Below are 22,561 nucleotides of genomic sequence, written 5' to 3'. Positions count from 1 at the left end.
CAGCACTGCTCTCATGCTATTACTCCCAGCATGAGAGAAGCACTGGGATTGGGAGGAGCGGGCCGGTTCATGCTCCAGCAGCGACTGGGAGTCTGTGTTTCTGAGCACTGCTGATATCTCGAAGATACAGCATGGCGATATCAAAGTGTGCATGTTGGTTTGGTCGCCTAAAGACGGCCGGCCAAACCAACATGCACACTTTCAGTGTCTACCACTTCTCCTCCCCCTCTTGTGTGATGCTGCGACATGGCCCCACCGCGCCCTAGACTCTGCAACTGGAAGTGAAAAATAAAATGATAATAAAATAGTTTTATTGTCAATTTATTTTTCTTCTGTCTGCTGCCTTTCAGCAGTGGGGTGACGCACCGCCGCCATAGGGATGGAGCCGCCCCTGAGTGCTTTTCACCATAGGACACATCAATACCTCATCAGGGGTACTAAGTGCTATGTAAGCTCAATTACAAAACAGTACAGTGCATACAAGTTCAGCGTAGTTATTTCAAATTAATTAATAACATGTCCCTAAAACCATGAGGAGTATTTTGATTTATTGAATTACAAATTGTTGCATACATGGTTAGAGTACATGTGCATATATCCAAAGTACCTCTCATTCTATGTTTGCTATCGAATTATTAAGGGTGGTAAAAATCATTATTGGGGTGATGTTCTGACCTGGGAAAATAGTTTGTGCCATTCATAACTAAGCCCTCAACTATGAGTGCCTTGTGAACATCCAATACAATATTAAACCACAGCTTGCACAGGTGTAAGAATTATGATTGTCACTTAAATGTGACTATTGTATTTTTCACCCAACAATTTCGAGAGCTCAAACCTTACAAAATTTACTGTTATGAAAAAGGGGCTTTAAATACTGGGACATGCAGGTTTCAGTGCAGTAGGCACCAACATCGACATGTTATGCTGCATTTTCAGTTCAACACCCATATTTCTGTTATTTATCTCATCACATAAACATCAATCCCCAGGCTAACTTTAATTATTATCTGTGATAAATAATGATTCAACTATGCAGGACTCATAACCAAGGTCTAAGTCTCTCTTTGTGGAAGGCACGACTTTTGGTTAATTCATTTGACAGAGTACAGAGTTCTTATGTCATATGGCGTTGGAGCGGCAGTTGGTATGACAGATCAAGATCGGCCAAGAAGGAGCGGTCTTGTGATTCCATGTCATCTATCATGCACAGCTTCTGAAGTTTTAAAGAAACCTTAAAAGTTTATGTAGGAGAAGCGTTTTAACTTCACTGGCATCCAACAGCAGATAAGGACCTACAGGACCATCCAACTTGCACAGTTCCCAATCTACTATTGACACAAAGCCTCATTGTCAGATCATGTTCGGGGGGCAGAGAGCAGACAGTGCGACTGGTTCACAGCCTTTGTGGTTGGGGTTGTTTAGCTTTGTTGTCTTTGGTGTCCATCATTTTATGTCTCTTTAAACTGGGCCAGGTACACCAGTTTTGCACTTGTCTGCATTTGACTCAAAGTAGCAAGGGTGAACCGTCAAAGGGGTCAAAGGGCCTGATTATGACTTTGGCAGTGTGGGAGCGGGCCACCACACCACCACCCTGCTCCTACACCGATGCCAGATTACAAGTTATTTCATGGTCTGGAGGGCGGGTGACATGGCAGTCCTGCTGCTGTGCAGTTTAAAGGCTCCTATGTGAGCCTAAGAACTGCACTGCAGCAGGAACGCCAATGCATGTTCCTGCATGGCATAGACTGAGCAGCCAATGCCATGCAGGAAGAGGGGTGCACACACACAGGGGGCACATCATGTGCCCCCATGCACAGTGGCAACTGTGGGCCCTGGAGGGTCCCCTTTGTTTCCCAATGCCAGCATTTTCATGGCGTGCTAACCGCCTTGAGGCTAGTGGTGGGGAAACTCATGATATGCTTGGCGATGCCACTGCGGCACAAAAGTAGGGAAAGGGTTGGACTTTGGAGGTGTTAAATTTAATATTTCCACTCCAAACAGCCCAATAGTAGGGAAAGTGTTGGATTTCGAAGGGATTAGGGGCCAGATGTACGATCAGTGTGATTTACGACTCACAAATTGCGAAAAATTGCAATTTGCGGGTCGCATATCACAATGTACAACAGTGTCTCAGACACTGTTTGCGATTCCCAATGGGGTCACAAATTGCACGCCTCATGAATATTAATGAGGCACTCGCAATTTGCGACCCCATTGGGAACGGCTGGCCCTCCCAGGTATGGTGGCCAGTGGGGCTCAGCAGACAAGAAAAGCAGTTTAAAAAACAAATGCTGCCTGTTTTCCTTGAAGGAAAACGGGATGCATTTAATAAAAGAAAAATGAAAGGTTTTTGTTTCATTTTTTAAGGGCAGGGAGTGGTCCCTTGGACCATGACCTACCCCTAAAAAATATTTTCCCCTGCAAAGTTAGACTATTGTAACGGGCTCTATCTCAATGCTCAGAAGCAATGTTTGAATAAACTTCAGTTGATCCAGAACTCGGCAGCACGTCTTTTGCTTAACATCCCCAGACACTGTCCAGTTTACAACGGCATCCGCAATTTGCTCTGGCTCCCAGTGCTTCAACGGAATAAATCAGCGGATTAAATTCAAAACTCTGTGTATTGTGTACAAGACCCTTCACCATATAGGTCCTTTATTTATTCAGAAGTGTTTTGTATGGTACCAACCGACCAGACACCTTCGGTCGATGGGGACAAGATTACTGCTGACACCTAGGATCTGTACTGCCCATTGGGGAGACCGTAGCTTCTCTTACGGTGCATCAAAACTGTGGAACACACTGCCTTTGGAACTTAGGGAAATGAGTTCCCTGACTGGCTTCAGAAAACAACTAAAAACTTGGCTTTTTAAGTACTAGGTTCTAGCTTGTGCTTGTCTTTTTGGTCCTAGCGCCAAGACACCTTCGGGTATATGTGCGCTTTTACAAATCTTATTAACATTAACATTAACATATTAACATTAACATTAACATTCACAAAGGGGAAGGGGTACCCTGGGGATCCCTTCCCATTGGCGTGTGCTTTACCACCCTTCTGAGAAGGGTGGTAAACTGCGACAGTTATGCGACCGCAATTGCGGTCGCAAAACAGTCTTACATAGGGTTCAGACTCGCTATTACGAAGGGACGCCCTTGGAACACCCCTTTCTAATGTGAGTCGATAATCCTATTTAGCGAGTGGCAAATCATTTGAAAAATGCTAAATAGGTCTAGTATATGGGCCATTTATTTATTGCATAGCCAAATGGGTCGCAAACCTGTTTGCGCATGCAAAAAATGGTCGTACATCTGGCCCAAGATTTACTTTTCCCTCTCCAGTCTGTGCAACAGTGGACAAGAATGTGGGCTTCCCAGAGGTAATATTTACTCTTCCCACTCCAGTCTACGCAACAGTAGGGAAAGCGTTGAACATTGGGGTAATAAAATGTATTTCTCCCACTCCAGTCTGTGCAACAGTAGAGAAAGATATAAAGTGATAGATTTCAGTGGGGAAAATGTTCAATTCCCATGCCAGTCTGTGCAACAGTAATGAAAAAGCATTGGATTTTGGAGGGGTAAGATTTACTGTTTCAACTCCAGTCTGAGCAACAGTAGATGTGTTCAATTTACTATTCTCTTCACTATAAGTAACAGTATAAAAATTACTTCACTTCAAACACACTACATATTTGAATAACCCTATTTTTTATTTATTTGAGTTTTATATAGCGCTAGCTAGACCCGAAGGTATCAGATCGCCTTACAAGTTGTTCGCATAGGAAATTAGAGCTACAAGCGAGGATACATATAGGTCAAACACAGTCAAAAGAACTACTAGCGCATATACCAAAAAACAGTAGGTAATGACTTTATACCAAAAATAGTGACAGAATGGGTAAGGTGACCGCAGCGGAAGAGTCAATACAGGGTGGTTGAGTTTATAAAAAACGTGGATCCACTTGTGATCAAGTTGAAGTAGGCATTTATAAGTAGAGATTTGAGGTCACATTTGAAGCAAGAAAAGGAGGGGTTGCAGTGGAGATCTTCGGGGAGTGATTTCCATATCATGGGAGCATTTTCTGGGAAGGAGCATGCCTGGGTAGCTTTCTTGTTCAGCTTATGAGAGGAAGTAAATTGGAGCTTCTCAGAATCCGGCCACAACCTGCTCTTGAGAGTTTGGTTACAAGGTATTTGGGGTTATTCAGATAGAGAGCTTTGTGGGTAATACAGGCTGTCTTGAAAATGCATCTTTCTCCAATGGGAAGCCAGTTGAGACTGTTGAGGGCAGTTGAGATGTGATCTAACCACTTCAATCCTGTGAGGAGTCTGCCCGTCACATTTAGAGTGCTTCTCAGCGGTGCAAAATGACTTTATGTAGTTCAAGTGAGGATGGCGTTGCCATAGTCATGTTTCAAGAGGACAAGTGGTTGTACAACAGTCTTAAGATTGTTGGGGGCGACAAAAGTTTTTTTTTTTTAAAGTACTTTAGTGTGAAGAGGGCTCCTTTTTTGAGTTGTTGATGTGTTCATTCATAGACATATTTTTTCAAGGGGTGATGGCATTAGAAAGTAAGAGAGAGCAATCTAGTGCATTCAAATCTTTTAGCCATTCTTGGATTGAAAGAGGATTGTGATGTGAGGAGAGCAGTAGCAGCTCAGTCTTATTGGGGTTCAATTTTAAGTGACTGGAGTTAAACCAAGTTTGTTGTTTAGTGAGGCGTTTAGAAGACGGATGTCTCTGGGTGACATTATTTTGTAGTAGAGTTGTGTGCCGTCAGCATATATATGATATTTGACCACTGCTTGTTTCAGAATAATGGTGAGGGGTTCCATAAAGAGATTAAAAAGGGCTGGAGAAAGGATAGAGGCTTGCAGAAAACCTTGTGGAACTGATACAGGTCTTGTGAGGCAACTGTTGATTTTTATTTGTTAAGAACAATGTTGCAGATAGGATGTGAACCATTGCAAGACTGAGCCAATAATACCAGTGTGGTACTTGAGGGTCTCAAGTAAAACTGTGTGATTTACTGTATAGAATGCCGCTGAAAGGATCGAGTAGGATAAGGAGTCATGAGTCTCCTTCACCTAAGAATTTGTGAATGTCATTTAAGATGTTGAGCATCACAGTTTCTGTGCTGCAGCCTTTCTTGAAGTCCAGTTGGAATGTTTCTTAAAGGTTGAATTCATTGATATATGCTGGTTTAGTTGAAGCAGGACACATATCTCGATTGTTTTCGCTAGGAAGGGAAGATGGTGTGAGGTTGCTGAAGTCACTGGGGTCTGTCATTGTGTTTTTTGAGAACGGGTGTGACTTGGCCTTAATTGAAGTGAGGGAGTGTTGATCATTTTGTTCCAATAAGGAGGGATGATATGGTTGAGGTTCTGTACTAGGGTGGTAGCGATCAGTAGTGTGGGAAGAGGGCTTCAAGTTTTCTAGTTGTCTATTATTTTAAAGACTTCTCTTTTTGTCATTGGCTTACAATGAGTCAAATGCTTTTCTGTTGTATGAGATCAAAGTTGGCTCTGATTGTTCTAGGGGTACTTCGGTCTTTAGTTGAATTTTGGGGGGAGTTTCCATGGAGGTTTGCGTGTCAATGGAATAAGCAGGCTGGGTGGACAGAATTGAGTCTTGGATAATAGATTGTTCTAATTTTTGCAACGTTGTCAGAGAAGAAGTTGGCTATTTCTTTAAAGCATTCATTGGTGGCTATTGTTTTTATGGAGAGAGGTAAGGGTGGTTTGTTGTTTTATTATATAGAATAGCTCCTTTGGACTTTTCTTGGCACTGTCAAGTTGATCACGAAAGAATGCGGCTTTTTCCCTAAAGATGTGTTTTTTGTAGGAGAGATGTTCAGATCGGAAACGTGCAAGGTAGGATGGTGAGGGGTTCTGTCTCCATACCCTTTTGGTCAGTCTGAGTTGTCTCCTCTCTTTGTTCAGGTATAAGTTGAACCAGGATCTAGTTTGGATATTCTCGATCTCTTAAGTCTGAGAGGGGCCACTTGCCTGAGAACATTAGTCATTGTTGAGCTATCGTGGGCAGTGGAGTCATCAACAGAGAGAAGATGAGGTTGAGAGTGTAAGAGGGTGCTGATCAAGGGTTCAAGCTCACTTAATAGGATTTGCTTAGTGTTCCTAGCCCAGTGCGTGGGTTTATTGGCTAATGCCAGGTGGGGGCTGGGGTTATTCTTGAGATGGAACAAAGTTAGGTGGTGGTCAGACCAGTCAATGGGCATGATGGATCAAAGGGAGACAAGCTCATTTCTGGTAATTATTGCATTAAGAGAAAATCCTTTGATATGGGTCTCCGTTGCAGAGTTGCTTGAGGTAATAAATTGCAAGTAAGTTTATCCGATTGTGGCTTCTTCCTTGTCGTTCCAGTGCAGGTTGAAGTCACCTAGAAGCATATATTTAGTGGCAGTAAGGGAGAAGTGTGTTATTAGGTCGGTTAGTTCTTCGGAGAAGAGTAGGTGATCACCAGGAGTGGGGTAGATAGTGTGAAGTGTGATAGGACTGGTGTTATTTGACGCAAGTTAAACTCGAAGATATTCAAAAGTTGAGTAGTCTGTGGTTTCTAAGGTGTTAATTCAAATTTCATTTTTGTGGATGATTGTAAGACCACCCCATACTTGTTTTGGGCAGTCCCATCTAATTGAATAGCCTGGAGGAGTGAGGAAGTCCAGAGTAGGGGTTGAAAGTTCAATAAGCCAGGTTTCTGCTAGGAAAGCAATATAGTCCACTAATATAGTTGAGCTATTTCTGTTGCATGTATAACTGCAGATCTAGATTTAAGAATAATTCAGGATAGGGAGTCTGGAGGGTTATGAATAGTGTTTAGAGTTTGGATAGTGGTGTATTGAGCAGGTGGTCTGAGCGATGTATTAACTCAAAGGATTCTGTTTGTGCCTGTGATAACTGGTATTCTGGATGGAGGCTTGAGTTCCATTTGCTGAATATTAGTGTTGTATTCTTTGCAGATAAGTCAAGTGAGGAAAGGGGATTTAGAGCTCTGTAGGGTCTGTGGGCCAGTCGGCTCAAGGGAATGGATGTCCTGCAGAGGTGTCAGCAGACACTAGGAAATACTTTATGGAGAGTTTGATTCTCTATCTCTGGAATACGGTTGATTTGGTCAGGATCGCAAGGTTGTTTTGTACCTGAGAGAGGTCTTTGGCTAGCGAGTCGAGTTTATGTTTAATTCGGTTGAGAAACAGTGTGAGAATTTCATAGAGGATACCTGTTCTGAATGATGGAGGTGAGGCGGTAGGTCCTGTGGTGATAGAGGTCACTTTATCTTCCATTGAGGAGGGGACATTGTCATTCAGACTAGAACTAGTTAGAGATTTAATGTGATGGGTGGTTTGACATTGGGATTGAGGGTTGTGATGAAGGTTGGATCAATGGTGAGAAGACTAGGCTTAAGAGTAATGCTATCATGGTCAGTCGGTGTGTCAAGGGGCTGATTGTTGTTGTTTCTGTGCACTAGGCTTGGCATGGGGTTGACTGAACAGGTGCTGTCCAGCATACGGAGTGTGTTTGAGATGGCAGTAATGGAGCAAGGTGTGTGATTAGAGTCATGTGGGCAAGTAAATTCTAGGTTACAGGTCGGCGGTAGTAGGGATGGGAGAAAGTAGTAGACAGCACCATTTAGCAATAGAGAGACTAAAAGAGATGAGAAGTGCTGATCAAAGATAGATAAGGTAAGGTCAGTTGCTTGAATTAGGATGTCCTGAAGATGGATATGGAGAGCTTACCTCTGAAACTATGTGAGGGAGTAGTGGAAAGTTTAGTGTTACAGAGAATTTTGATTGTTTTAGTAATTTGAAGGTGGAGAAATAAGATATTTCTCCATTTAGCAGGGTGTTTAGCGAAGAAGATGAAGTCAGTTTTCATTTGTTGTTGATCAATCTAAAGTAGTTATCAACAATTCGTTTTTCAGGAAGTTGTTTGAGTAGGTTGTGTTTACATTTTTTCTAACTATTGTTTAAGAGGTTCATTGGGTATTTTATGCTCAAGGAATGGGGGTCATATTACTCGAGTGTGGTGTCTAGGGGACTAAGGTGTGAGTAAGACATTGTAGCTGTCCCTTGAAGCCATGTCTAAGTGTAGATGAAGAAGAGAAATTATGTGGTGTAGTCAGGTGATCATATAAAGTGTTCTAGACTGAAGATTTAGACCAGGAAATTAAGAGTAATACCAATAACCTAAGCAGGGTATATATGTAGGGTTTGAAGTAAGCAGTGTGTATATGGATGCTTACCAGTAGGAGTAATAGTACAGTGATAGGGGTGTGAAGCAAGGTATAGTGAATTGGTACTGCCAGTAGGGACTTTACTGTTATCCCTAGTTCACCCTCTGTAGGTTACATTCCTCATAAAGTAGAAGAAGACATCAGACAAAGGGGTCAACCTCAACTAGTAATGTTTTTGTTACAACTTTCCCAGCTGTGATAATGTGAAATGTCAATGTCCTTTACGATGATTATTGTAGAGGCTGAAGAAAGGGAGGATTCAAAGGGGGCCACCTTTATAGTATTTTTCTTGTTACAGTAGTTGAAGGATCTGTTAGTCCTCTCTTTATCTTGTAGCTGCATCAACTTAATTTTGAGGTGGGTTGGAGGAGCCTATCTCCATGTAGTCACAGAGTAGGCAAAAACACTGTCTCCCTGGCCCAGATGGTGTGAGTGATCCTCCCCTCATGGGGGTGAGGGGCAAGGAGGTGTCAAAGCAAGGAGGGGTGTAGGCCAAATGAATCAAGTGAGGCTCCCCCTCAGGGCCCTCTGCTGGGCACTAGCGCAAGGATCACCAGAAGGGGTCTGTCAAAGGTACCATTTTGGTCGTGCCTAAGGCAGCCTGCTCCGCGAACATTAAGGTTGACTCAAGTGGCCAGCAAGGTCAGGGAGAGTCACATCTGGTGCGCCCCCACTCCTCTCACCCAGGTCATCACTCCCGACCACCAGGATGCCTCAGACACATAAGGAGTAGAACATGGAACGGCTGTTGGAAAGTGCCATCATAATCCCGACAGGCGAAACCCTTAAGGGACTATGAGGCCTTTCAGACTGGCCGATGGGCTCCTTGAGCCGTTAGAACCGAGTCGGATTCCCCGGTCGGTTTAAACTCTGACCGTCGTCATTGTAATACGGCAGTCAGACTTTAAACCTACAATTTCGGTCGGAAAGCCTCCGACTAGTTGTCAGAGGCTTTCTGACCGGCATTGTTTTTAGGCCCACAGTCTTAATAAAAGAGTAGAATTGTAACAAAAGGAAATACTGCAAATATTAATAGCTAACGGGCTTTAGCAAGTACGATGTTAGCCGCCTAATGCACAGGTTTATCTTTACAAGTTCATAATGCATCCTATCAGACTTTTATTTTAGGTTCAATGTTATCTGTTGATTGAAACTCGGCTTGGTTTGTAGATTGGTGGTGGGCACCTTGCGGTTGCAACATCTGGGTCTTCATCAGGGATTGAGAGCAGTGACCCCTTTTCTCAGATGCTGCCTCTGAGAATGATCAGCACAGCAGGCAGCGGTAGTGGTTGCTTGTCTTTGGAAAGGTCTTTCACAACATCATCAGCGCTGATTCTTGCAGTTCAACGAGCATGTTGAGGCTGCGGCAAAAGAAGTCCCTCTGGTCATGCTGCAGGGAAGTCAGGCGGTGCTCTGTCACTTGGAGCTATCAATGTTTTGTGAAGGTTGTCACATGAACCTTGCAGGGAGGCCAGGTCCTTGCAGGGAAACCAGGCATGCACAGCTCAGGACCGTGCCAGTTACACTCCTGGTACAAATTGACTCTTCTGTGTGCGCTACATGGAACACAGCTGAGGTCCCCTTCCTGCACTGACTCTCCTTATGCAGGACCAGGCACTCAACTTCTCTCTCTGAGCAGACAGGCAGGCATGCAGATACTAAGCAGGCCCACAGTTTGTCCAGCAAGTTGTGCAGGTGATGCGTGATGCTCTCTCACCTCTAGGAGATCAGCTTTCATCCAGACTGTACTCCTCCTTCACTGCATCGGTTTGAGTACTCAAATGGATGCAGTGTGGAGAACATGCTGATGAAGGAACATGCTTCCTTCGTCAACAAGTACTTGGAACAGGAACAAATTGAGATGGTTGAATCCCACCTTTTAACACATTTGCAAGACAGGGAGGGTGAGTCCACTATCTAAATTCTAAAAAACTATTTTGGCGAGGTTTCCTTTCAAATTTACTTTTCTGGCTACAGCGCATACTCATTCTTTATGCAAGGTGATGGCTCTAACAACAGGTAGTGATGCTGCTCTCTCCAAACAGTGACACCCAAGACATGGGCACAATGAAGGAAGAAGACTCTGCATCTGGCTGTCATCAGCTATAACCACAAAAGAAGACCCTGCCTAGACACTTCTTCATCCTTAACAGCTCCCCTACCGTCGACTAAATGGCAACCCTCAGGAAGGACTTATCAGCAATCCCCTGCTAAAAGGTCTTCATAGAATAACTAAGGGTCGCCCTATCACCATCCTCTCACTCTTCACTACATACGAATCCTCCTTTCAGCTCCAAGAATAGAGACAATACACTTCCATTGTCTGGGAAAGCAATATTCAATCTTCCATCTTGTGCCATGTCAAACCAGGGTTTATTCAAAACGCATCTCACTGGTCCCAGCAATCAGAAGCACAAGGATCTGGGTATCACCTCTAAGCGGAACTTTATATTACTGGAGACAGTAGGCTGCACTCCTCCAGAACCAGATAAAGGTTTCTGTTCACTTTTATTAACACTTCCAGGGTATTAAGGACGGCAGCAGAACCTGTGGAATACTCTCACAACTGAGGCATATTCTTCGCACTGCTGGGTCCCCAAAGCAAGACATCCCTCTCAAAATGCAAGTTATAGGCCAAGATGGCAACTATAACACTTTGCAGCCTCCAAATCAATAAACCTGCTGACAAAGATGGGTGAGTGATTCAACTTACCTGCATACTCACCTACATGCTAAAACAGCCTCCTCACAATAGAGAAGGCTTCCCTGTGGTCCTGATTACAGCCTCCTGACCCGCACGGGCACAACAAGACTGAAACATGTCGACCGACCTCTGACCAGGTGCTATGGACCAAGAAGGTATCCATGCTAGCACCTACCCTTGTAAATTTTTAACCTTATCCCTCTCCTGTAACAATAAAGACACAACAAACAGGAGAGTAGATCATTTTACATTAGTTCACTTCCTCATTCACGACTGCCGTGAACCAGACAGTCTCCCTCCTGGTGGAGGATAACAAAGCACCTGGAAAACTGGACGCTCTGGTATTAAGACCCAATAATGATGCTGATGGAGCGGGTAGTACAAAATGTTGTATACCTCCCCCATTCTGCATGTTTATATTAATCCGAATAATCGATTACGTTTAATATTATTAATTTGTTTGAAGTGATAACTCACCAACTATATTAACAGAAGAATTACACGTGGGAATTGCACTTTGTATGGCTATATTAATTGTGAATTAATTAGTGTACGCATATTAATAGTAGAAAATTAGAATATTATATGTTATATGTTGCTTTAAGTGATGTACTTGTGATATGTGCTTTATTCAGTGAGTATAAACCGCTTTGAGTGTTGCTTTTGCTAGATAAATACACACACATATGGGTATTAGCAAGGGGATAACATTTTATTAGTCATTTCTATCTTTTAATTATGTTTTTTGTGTTTCTTTTGCTTAAGTTGACCATTTCGGCCTAAACAAGATGGCTGAACGAGACGTTAAACATGACTGCCCTGACAACACGAGGTTTTGGGTGAAGTGCGCATGCGTCACCGCCAGCAACAGTGTCCTGGACCTGACCCCGGGAGAACATGTACCCTCCAAGGTCGTTCCGGGAAAACCATCCAAAGAAAGGACAATGCTTGATTTAAAAGCCGGAATAAACAAGTTGGATGACTTCATTATCCGACACCCTGAGAACTGTACCCATGCAAGTCAAAGTTGACCAATAAGAACTCTCTAAACCCCGATCTTGATAAATTTTGTTATTATTTTCATTATAAAAGTAGGTAGGGAATTAGTGTAGGAACTCTACTCAACGCTACGACGGAGCTCGCTCTTCTTTCACAAACTCGATTTCCTGATGTTATGCTGACGGAGAGGACGGTGACACTGCTGGACAGCTGTTATCCTGAATCTATGAGAGACTGAATTGCGGCCTAAATTTTGCTGAATAAATTCTCTTTGACTGACTGACTTAGAGGACGACTTTAGCCAGAATAGGTAAATATTATGCTCTGAAATGCTGATGATGATTTCTAACATTTCCTTCAAATTTTCTTAGATAAAGAATAATTGATTAATTGACAAATGTGTTGTGTCGATTATTTGAAGAAAAAGATTAAAGAAAGGTAATAGAGCAAAGGTAGACGAGTTAATCATCAATTACCAATTCAACTAAATGATCTATCTCCGTATGGGAGGGATATCTTAGGTTTAATGTCAATGTGTTTAGGGTAAAGTAAAGGTATTCCTCTCATGTCAGCATTGTGAAACGTATTTTCCCTCAGAAAACAGGTCAACCGAGTGTAAGTACATTGGTGTTATGGGCCCCACCAATTAATTAATGTGAGTGAATTGGAATAAGGTAGTTGGTCTGTGCCGAAGGGGAATTTGACGTTATGCGCTGCATCAGTTTTTCTGGTAGGAAGACAATGGTTTTTATTGTTTTGGTTTGGTGATTATTTGCTTGTTAATAGCTTATTGATTATTGGTTATTGATATTGATTTATGTACTAACACTCTATGTTGAGTCGTGTTGAGTTTTATGTTGTTTGCACGGCTTCTGGAATGTAGGAAGTCGGAAGTTTGTAACGGTTCTGTAGTAGAGCAGAGGTAAGCGCTGTTCTCGGGAAAGACAAAATTGTTGTTATCCTGTAGGTACACAGGAGAAACGTGTGACGATTGAAGTTGCACGACGCATTGTCTGGGTTCGATTCGGTGACATCGCCGACGCCGTGTGTTGCCATTAGAGACATTTTTCTGTGCGAGAGAAGTGTGTATGATAGCGAAGGTTACCTGTAAAATTCTGGTCTTAGGTACCAGGGATCCAACTGGCATTCCGATAACGCTTATCACTGGAAAGGTAATAGGTATTCTCTGAGCTTGCTAGAAGGACAAAGTAAAGGGAAGCGCTGCTTTGTTAACATGTGTTATAATTCTGTAGTAGAACAGACTGTTTGCTGTTCTCGGGAAAGACAGGCTTCTGCGTGAATGTACTACATTTTCTAGTGTGAAAGTGCGTGAACGAAATAGCATTTGCGTTTATTGCGAAACTCTGAGTTTATTTCTCAGGAGCATTGAGTTTCCAACTATGTGTCTTAAATACTAGAGACACAGTTGGATAATGCTTGTTAGAAGGGTGAAGTAGAGGGATGTGCTACTTTATCAACGGAAGTGACGATTCCGTCGTAGGGCAGAAGTAAGCGCTGCTCTCGGGAAAGACGGAATTCTCGTGAGAAAGGTCTATTGCTATTCTTTGATTAGCGAAGCGGACAATGGAGACGTTTTTATGTTGTTACTAACAGAATTGTAAAAATTGAAACAAAAACTTACTGAGCAGATTTGTAAAGGAGGGGTAGACAGGAGCAGGAGCTGCTGCAGCGGCTGCTGACATCAGAACGACCGTGCTGGGATTGGACAGTCGGTTAGAACTGCAAAACGCTCCGGATTGGTGAGTTAGTGTGCGCTGTGCTAGGAGTGGAGAAATACAGGGTGACGTAAAACGCTCCCTATTGGTGCGTTAGTGTGAGTCGCGCTGGGATTTGCGAATTGTGACAGTGACGTAGACGCTCCGGATTGGTGCGTTAGTGTGAGTCGCGCTGCGATTGGACAGAATAGCGGTACAGTTGTAGGGAGGAACTAGTGAGACACGAAAAGAAAGGAAAATGTATTACGATCCACCAGAAAAAGAGAAAAAGTCATGGTTTGGTAAAATTAAGAAGTGGTTTAAGAAGGACAAATCGATCAAAACTTGGGATGGACAGTTACTTCCACCACCGAAAACCCCTGCATCCTTAATGATTGCGAAATATGGATATCACACCTGTATTTGGTTAGACAACTGGGTTAAGCATACGAATGAGGACGGAGTGTTAGCTTTTCCAGAACATGGTTCATTTAATTTGGCTGTTTTGAGAAATTTGAGAGAGAAAATTATGAATTTAGAACCGAGACCTAGACCAACTCAATTTGAGGCTTAACGGAATGGGAAGATGAAATGCATGACCGAGAAAGACAGAGAAATGGTAGAAGATATAGTTACTTGTTTGGCAGATCGTACAGACATGAGACGCATGATGATCGAATGAGAAGGTGGCGGAATGCGTGTATGACTGAGGGCTTGTTTCCCGTAAGAAGTGCAGGAGAGAATGAAGGACGAAAGTGTGTAGAAAAGAGGCATAATGTGGAGACGAAAGGGTATTGAGGGAACAAGTCAGAGGATGATGTTCTTGATGATATGTTCTATAAGAATCCACCACTATACCGACCAGAACCAGAAATATTAACTCCAAGTGCCCCAATGAAAGAAACAGTGCGAATTATAAAATCGGAACCAGAGTTCCAAGATTTGGGAAGAAACAATCCTATTAGAGAGGTAGAAAAGAAGTCTGGAGGAAAATTGGATGGAGAAAATGCAGTAGAATTAGCCAAAACAACCCTAGAACTAACAGAGAAAATAAGAGAATTGACAAAAAATCTGGAAGCGGTAACTGTACCAGTAATGATAGGTCCAGTAATGCCTATTTTTGACAAACAGAAAGACAGCGAACATTGTTTGACAGTCCCTTATAAAAGTAATAAGCTGGTTGAACAACCAAGAATGAGTCAGAGTGAGAATCCATGGAGACAGACTATGAGTATGATTGAACCGAGTTTTTCAAATAATCCGTTTGTAGGTCAGAACTGTGCAGAGAAACGTATGACAATAATAGAGACAATGTCAGAAACTCAAAAGGATTTTGGACAAGGTGATGTAGAGAAGCCAGTAGGACCATCTACCGAGGAGTTGAGTGAATGGTTGAGAAGCTTGCAAAAGAAAGACAATGAATCTCAGTCAATAGATGTAGCAAAATTACGAATGGTTTTGGAAGAATTAATAGTAGGTACTATCCCGACAGAGAAGTTAAAAACGTACCAAGATAATGAATTGTTATTTCTGTGCAAAAGCGTAACATGGAGAGCGAAAAATCTTCATGAAAGATTAGAACAAGTTGCAAATGAAAAGGGTATTGATATTGAAAAGGTAAAAGCCTTACAGAAACCCTATCGAGTAGATTTCACTGAAAAAGACATTGAAAACATGAATACCACAGGACGAATAGGTCAGATTAAGGATATAATTATTCTGTTGAGAAAATGGGGAGGTGTGGACAAATGGAAGAGCAGATGGTATCATAAGCGAGACGAAGTTTCAGACAAAACGTTTTCAGCCTATCCTATGAGAGAAAAAGAGAAAGTTGTGACAGAATACCCTATGAGAGAGATTCCAGGAGGAGGATATGTGCATGTCCCATGGACTAGACAGGATATTTTGTCTTTTACGAATGACTTCCCTCGACTGCGTGAAAAGCCTGTCGAGTGGTATAGACAGGTGGACAGATTTGTGAAATTATCCAAAGTATTGTGGATTGATTTAAATAGACTGTTTGATATAATTGTACCAGCAGATCTATGGACAGAATGCAAAATAGTAATAGATTGGCTGACACAGGAATACCCAAGGGATCCTAAGACAGGAGCTCCAGACCCTGAGGTAATGAAGAAATATGAACAGGTTATGGCATTTTTTAAGAACAAAGTACCCCCTAAGGAGACAGATTGGGTGAAAATTGACAGAACACATCAAGAAAGCAAAGAATCAGTACATGCCTATTATGAGAGGTTAATTATAGCCTTTTAACAATTCAGTGGAGATGAGAATTTGAGTGACAAGGATTTGAGTCATTTCGTATACAGGTTTGTATATGGTCCTCGTCCAGAAATTAGTGAAATGATAAAACAGCATACGGTATATTGTCAAAATAAGAAAATAGACGAAGTATTGAGACATGCTAAATATTTCAGTGATGAAATTGAAGCAAAACAGCAAAAACTGAAAGAGAAGGCAATGTGGGCACAGGTAAAAGGAGCAGAGAGACAGGAAGCACAATTGGTGGAACAAGCAGGGCCAAAACAAAGATTTTATCCTGGGAAAAATAAAGGGAATATTGAGGAAGCTAAAAAGAAATTTCCCTGTCATAATTGCGGTAGGATAGGGCATTGGCAATCCGAGTGTAAGAATCCACCAAGTACTAATGTAGAAAATTCATCCTTGAATCCACAGGTGCAGAATGAGGTGAGTGGTCAACAGCAACGACAACAGCAGGGTGTAACACAACAGAATCAGGTGCCAAAACCACCTTTTCCACAGAACAAAAATTGCCAGAAGTATAGTAAGGAGAATGGATTCTACAACGAGGAACAGGTAAATAAGCCGCAACGCGCTAGCGCTGCTTCGCAGTATTGGCTGCAACGCGATGAAAGCGATTCAGAAGAGGGTTATTGACGGTGCCGAAGTGAGGAAGAAGAGTGCGTACTTGGCGCAACTCTAGAAGTAGACCAGGCAGGCCCATTTGTAGATGGAAAAGTTAATAATGAAAATATTACTTTCCTAGTTGATACTGGTGCTACTCAATCAACTGTTAGATCAGCTGATGTTAAGAATCTTCCTCTCTCGGATGAAACGATCCAAGTAGTTGGGGTCTCCAACAGACAGATTAAAACTTATCTTACAGAACCAGTGAAAGTTAGTATAGGGAATTTTTCTGAAATGCACAGATCCGTAGTGTGTGACACTAGTCCTGTGAACTTGTTAGGTGGGGATTTATTTTGCAAGATGAATTGCACTATATTTTGTACTCCAGATGGAATAGCCTTTGAAACACCTGATGATGATGTGTTATATAAAATGACATTGGCAAATAAAGAAAAAGAGATTACAGGAACATATGCTGTATTCAATCCTGATGAACTACCAAAAGAATTGAAACAATCAGTAAAAGCAGAAGTTTGGGACTTCACAGGAGAAGATGTTGGATTGATGAGGAATGTAGATCCAGTAAAGATAACCGTAAAAGAAGGAGTATGTTATCCAAATGTCCCACAATATAAATTGACCCCTGAAATAATTGAAGGAGTTACTCCTGTGATTGAGAAAAAGATAAAACAAGGAATTTTGAGAGAAATAATGAGTAGCCCATGTAATTCACCGATAATGGGACTGAAAAAGCCTAGTGGGAAGTTAAGAATAGTGCAAGATCTGAGAAAGATAAACAAAATTGCTGTACCGTGTTGTCCCATTGTACCGAATCCATCTGTGATTTTATATCAGATTCCTCATGACGCAGAATGGTATACAGTGATTGATTTGTGCAATGCATTCTTTTGTATCCCATTGCACCATGACAGTCAGCAATTTTTTGCATTTCGTTTCGGCGAGCGTATTTTGGCGTGGTGCCGAATTCCACAGGGGTATACAGAAAGTACCTCAATATTCAATCAGCTATTGAAAAAGTCTTTGGAGAGTCTAGAAATGCCTGAAAATTCTGTGCTAGTCCAGTATATCGATGACCTAGTTGTGTCAACGAAAACTCGTGAAGCTTGTGAGGTAGACACGGTAGCTTTGTTAAATCATTTGACAGATGAAGGACTAAAAGGGTCACCATCAAAATTACAATTTTGTAAAAGAGAAGTCCAATATTTGGGACACAGCATTGAGAAAGGACAGAGGAAAATGACCATAGACAGAATCAGGATCATAAAAACAATAAGTCCACCAATGACCCAAAGAGAAGTGAGAATGTTTCTGGGAATGGTTGGATATTGTCGTCAGTGGATAGGCAATTTTTCATTGATTGCAAAACCTTTGGTACGATTGACAAGAAGTGATGTGAGAGATCCAATTGATTTGAACAAAGAGGAGTTGGCAGCATTCAAGAAATTGAGAGAAGGATTGTGTGAAGAGCCTGCATTAGGTATGCCCGTCTATGATAAGGAGTTTGAGTTGTATTGTAGTGAGAGAAATGGATGTGCACTCTCTGTTCTAGTACAGAAGCATGGAAAACTGAGGAAACCAATTGCGTATTTTTCATCTATGTTGGACCCAGTAGCTGTAGCCCTTCCTGGGTGTCTGAAAGCAGTAGCTGCTACATGTCGAAGTTTGGAACAGAGTGAAGGAATTGTGATGGGGTATCCTGTGAAAGTGTTTGTGCCTCATGATGTGGCGATTCTTTTAACAAGGAGTCGTACTCAGTATATGACGCATAGCCGACTGACTAAATATGAAAAGGTCATTTTGAGCGCAACAAATGTGAGTCTTGTGAGATGTGTGAATGTGAATCCTTCAACATTGTTGCCTGATGTAGAGCATGTGGAGGTAAGAGATGAAGCAGATCATGATTGTTTGAATGTACTTGATTTTTGTACAAAACCAAGGCCTGACATAAAAGATGACCCTTTACCAGAAAGTGATTATGTCATGTTTTTTGATGGATCCTGTTTGAGAACAGATGATGGAGTGCTAAGTGCAGCATATGCAATATGTACAGTTGCAGCAGTGTGGGCTAGAGAACGGTGATGGATTAAACCCAGATCTGTTGACTGGGTGTGAGTGTTTGATTGGTTCTGATGCTCCGTCCATCCCCACCCCCTTTTGTACCGCTTTGTTCGCCATAAGTTGGCAGGGTATGCTCAGACGTGAGTCCCTTGCTCACTTTGCCACTGGATTCAAGCAAGCCTGGCTGAAGACGGCTGAAATTCCAGTAACCGGTCCTAGGAAGCTTGTTTCCGGTCTAGGGAAGGCATGGCTTGGCAGTTCGGGCGGGACTGTTCCCATGAGGCACAGGGTCAGACTGATTTGCATATGGCCATGTCTGAACTGGGGTGGCAGAGTGGGCTAAAGAACGGTGATGGATTAAACCCAGATCTGTTGACTGGGTGTGAGTGTTTGATTGGTTCTGATGCTCCGTCCATCACCACCCCCTTTTGTACCGCTTTGTTCGCCATAAGTTGGCAGGGTATGCTCAGACGTGAGTCCCTTGCTCACTTTGCCACTGGATTCAAGCAAGCCTGGCTGAAGACGGCTGAAATGCCAGAAACCGGTCCTAGGAAGCTTGTTTCCGGTCCAGGGAAGGCATGGCTTGGCAGTTCGGGCTGGACTGTTCCCATGAGGCACAGGGTCAGACTGATTTGCATATGGCCATGTCTGAACTGGGGTGGCAGAGTGGGCTAAAGAACGGTGATGGATTAAACCCAGATCTGTTGACTGGGTGTGAGTGTTTGATTGGTTCTGATGCTCCCTCCATCACCACCCCCTTTTGTACCGCTTTGTTCGCCATAAGTTGGCAGGGTATGCTCAGACGTGAGTCCCTTGCTCACTTTGCCACTGGATTCAAGCAAGCCTGGCTGAAGACGGCTGTAATGCCAGAAACCGGTCCTAGGAAGCTTGTTTCCGGTCCAGGGAAGGCATGGCTTGGCAGTTCGGGCTGGACTGTTCCCATGAGGCACAGGGTCAGACTGATTTGCATATGGCCATGTCTGAACTGGGGTGGCAGAGTGGGCTAAAGAACGGTGATGGATTAAACCCAGATCTGTTGACTGGGTGTGAGTGTTTGATTGGTTCTGATGCTCCGTCCATCACCACCCCCTTTTGTACCGCTTTGTTCGCCATAAGTTGGCAGGGTATGCTCAGACGTGAGTCCCTTGCTCACTTTGCCACTGGATTCAAGCAAGCCTGGCTGAAGACGGCTGAAATGCCAGAAACCGGTCCTAGGAAGCTTGTTTCCGGTCCAGGGAAGGCATGGCTTGGCAGTTCGGGCTGGACTGTTCCCATGAGGCACAGGGTCAGACTGATTTGCATATGGCCATGTCTGAACTGGGGTGGCAGAGTGGGCTAAAGAACGGTAATGGATTAAACCCAGATCTGTTGACTGGGTGTGAGTGTTTGATTGGTTCTGATGCTCCGTCCATCACCACCCCCGTTTGTACCGCTTTGTTCGCCATAAGTTGGCAGGGTATGCTCAGACGTGAGTCCCTTGCTCACTTTGCCACTGGATTCAAGCAAGCCTGGCTGAAGACGGCTGAAATGCCAGAAACCGGCCCTAGGAAGCTTGTTTCCGGTCCAGGGAAGGCATGGCTTGGGAGTTCGGGCTGGACTGTTCCCATGAGGCACAGGGTCAGACTGATTTGCATATGGCCATGTCTGAACTGGGGTGGCAGAGTGGGCTAAAGAACGGTGATGGATTAAACCCAGATCTGTTGACTGGGTGTGAGTGTTTGATTGGGTCTGATGCTCCGTCCATCACCACCCCCTTTTGTACCGCTTTGTTCGCCATAAGTTGGCAGGGTATGTTCAGACGTGAGTCCCTTGCTCACTTTGCCACTGGATTCAAGCAAGCCTGGCTGAAGACGGCTGAAATGCCAGAAACCGGTCCTAGGAAGCTTGTTTCCGGTCCAGGGAAGGCATGGCTTGGCAGTTCGGGCTGGACTGTTCCCATGAGGCACAGGGTCGGACTGATTTGCATATGGCCATGTCTGAACTGGGGTGGCAGAGTGGGCTAAAGAACGGTAATGGATTAAACCCAGATCTGTTGACTGGGTGTGAGTGTTTGATTGGTTCTGATGCTCCGTCCATCACCACCCCCTTTTGTACCGCTTTGTTCGCCATAAGTTGGCAGGGTATGCTCAGACGTGAGTCCCTTGCTCACTTTGCCACTGGATTCAAGCAAGCCTGGCTGAAGACGGCTGAAATGCCAGAAACCGGCCCTAGGAAGCTTGTTTCCGGTCCAGGGAAGGCATGGCTTGGGAGTTCGGGCTGGACTGTTCCCATGAGGCACAGGGTCAGACTGATTTGCATATGGCCATGTCTGAACTGGGGTGGCAGAGTGGGCTAAAGAACGGTGATGTATTAAACCCAGATCTGTTGACTGGGTGTGAGTGTTTGATTGGGTCTGATGCTCCGTCCATCACCACCCCCTTTTGTACCGCTTTGTTCGCCATAAGTTGGCAGGGTATGTTCAGACGTGAGTCCCTTGCTCACTTTGTCACTGGATTCAAGCAAGCCTGGCTGAAGACGGCTGAAATGCCAGAAACCGGTCCTAGGAAGCTTGTTTCCGGTCCAGGGAAGGCATGGCTTGGCAGTTCGGGCTGGACTGTTCCCATGAGGCACAGGGTCAGACTGATTTGCATATGGCCATGTCTGAACTGGGGTGGCAGAGTGGGCTAAAGAACGGTGATGGATTAAACCCAGATCTGTTGACTGGGTGTGAGTGTTTGATTGGTTCTGATGCTCCCTCCATCACCACCCCCTTTTGTACCGCTTTGTTCGCCATAAGTTGGCAGGGTATGCTCAGACGTGAGTCCCTTGCTCACTTTGCCACTGGATTCAAGCAAGCCTGGCTGAAGACGGCTGTAATGCCAGAAACCGGTCCTAGGAAGCTTGTTTCCGGTCCAGGGAAGGCATGGCTTGGCAGTTCGGGCTGGACTGTTCCCATGAGGCACAGGGTCAGACTGATTTGCATATGGCCATGTCTGAACTGGGGTGGCAGAGTGGGCTAAAGAACGGTGATGGATTAAACCCAGATCTGTTGACTGGGTGTGAGTGTTTGATTGGTTCTGATGCTCCGTCCATCACCACCCCCTTTTGTACCGCTTTGTTCGCCATAAGTTGGCAGGGTATGCTCAGACGTGAGTCCCTTGCTCACTTTGCCACTGGATTCAAGCAAGCCTGGCTGAAGACGGCTGAAATGCCAGAAACCGGTCCTAGGAAGCTTGTTTCCGGTCCAGGGAAGGCATGGCTTGGCAGTTCGGGCTGGACTGTTCCCATGAGGCACAGGGTCAGACTGATTTGCATATGGCCATGTCTGAACTGGGGTGGCAGAGTGGGCTAAAGAACGGTAATGGATTAAACCCAGATCTGTTGACTGGGTGTGAGTGTTTGATTGGTTCTGATGCTCCGTCCATCACCACCCCCGTTTGTACCGCTTTGTTCGCCATAAGTTGGCAGGGTATGCTCAGACGTGAGTCCCTTGCTCACTTTGCCACTGGATTCAAGCAAGCCTGGCTGAAGACGGCTGAAATGCCAGAAACCGGCCCTAGGAAGCTTGTTTCCGGTCCAGGGAAGGCATGGCTTGGGAGTTCGGGCTGGACTGTTCCCATGAGGCACAGGGTCAGACTGATTTGCATATGGCCATGTCTGAACTGGGGTGGCAGAGTGGGCTAAAGAACGGTGATGGATTAAACCCAGATCTGTTGACTGGGTGTGAGTGTTTGATTGGGTCTGATGCTCCGTCCATCACCACCCCCTTTTGTACCGCTTTGTTCGCCATAAGTTGGCAGGGTATGTTCAGACGTGAGTCCCTTGCTCACTTTGCCACTGGATTCAAGCAAGCCTGGCTGAAGACGGCTGAAATGCCAGAAACCGGTCCTAGGAAGCTTGTTTCCGGTCCAGGGAAGGCATGGCTTGGCAGTTCGGGCTGGACTGT

This window comes from Triturus cristatus, chromosome 3_1 (assembly GCF_964204655.1).
Source record: "Triturus cristatus chromosome 3_1, aTriCri1.1, whole genome shotgun sequence".
Taxonomy (NCBI): Eukaryota; Metazoa; Chordata; class Amphibia; order Caudata; family Salamandridae; genus Triturus; species Triturus cristatus.
Note: the sequence above shows the minus strand (reverse complement) of the source record.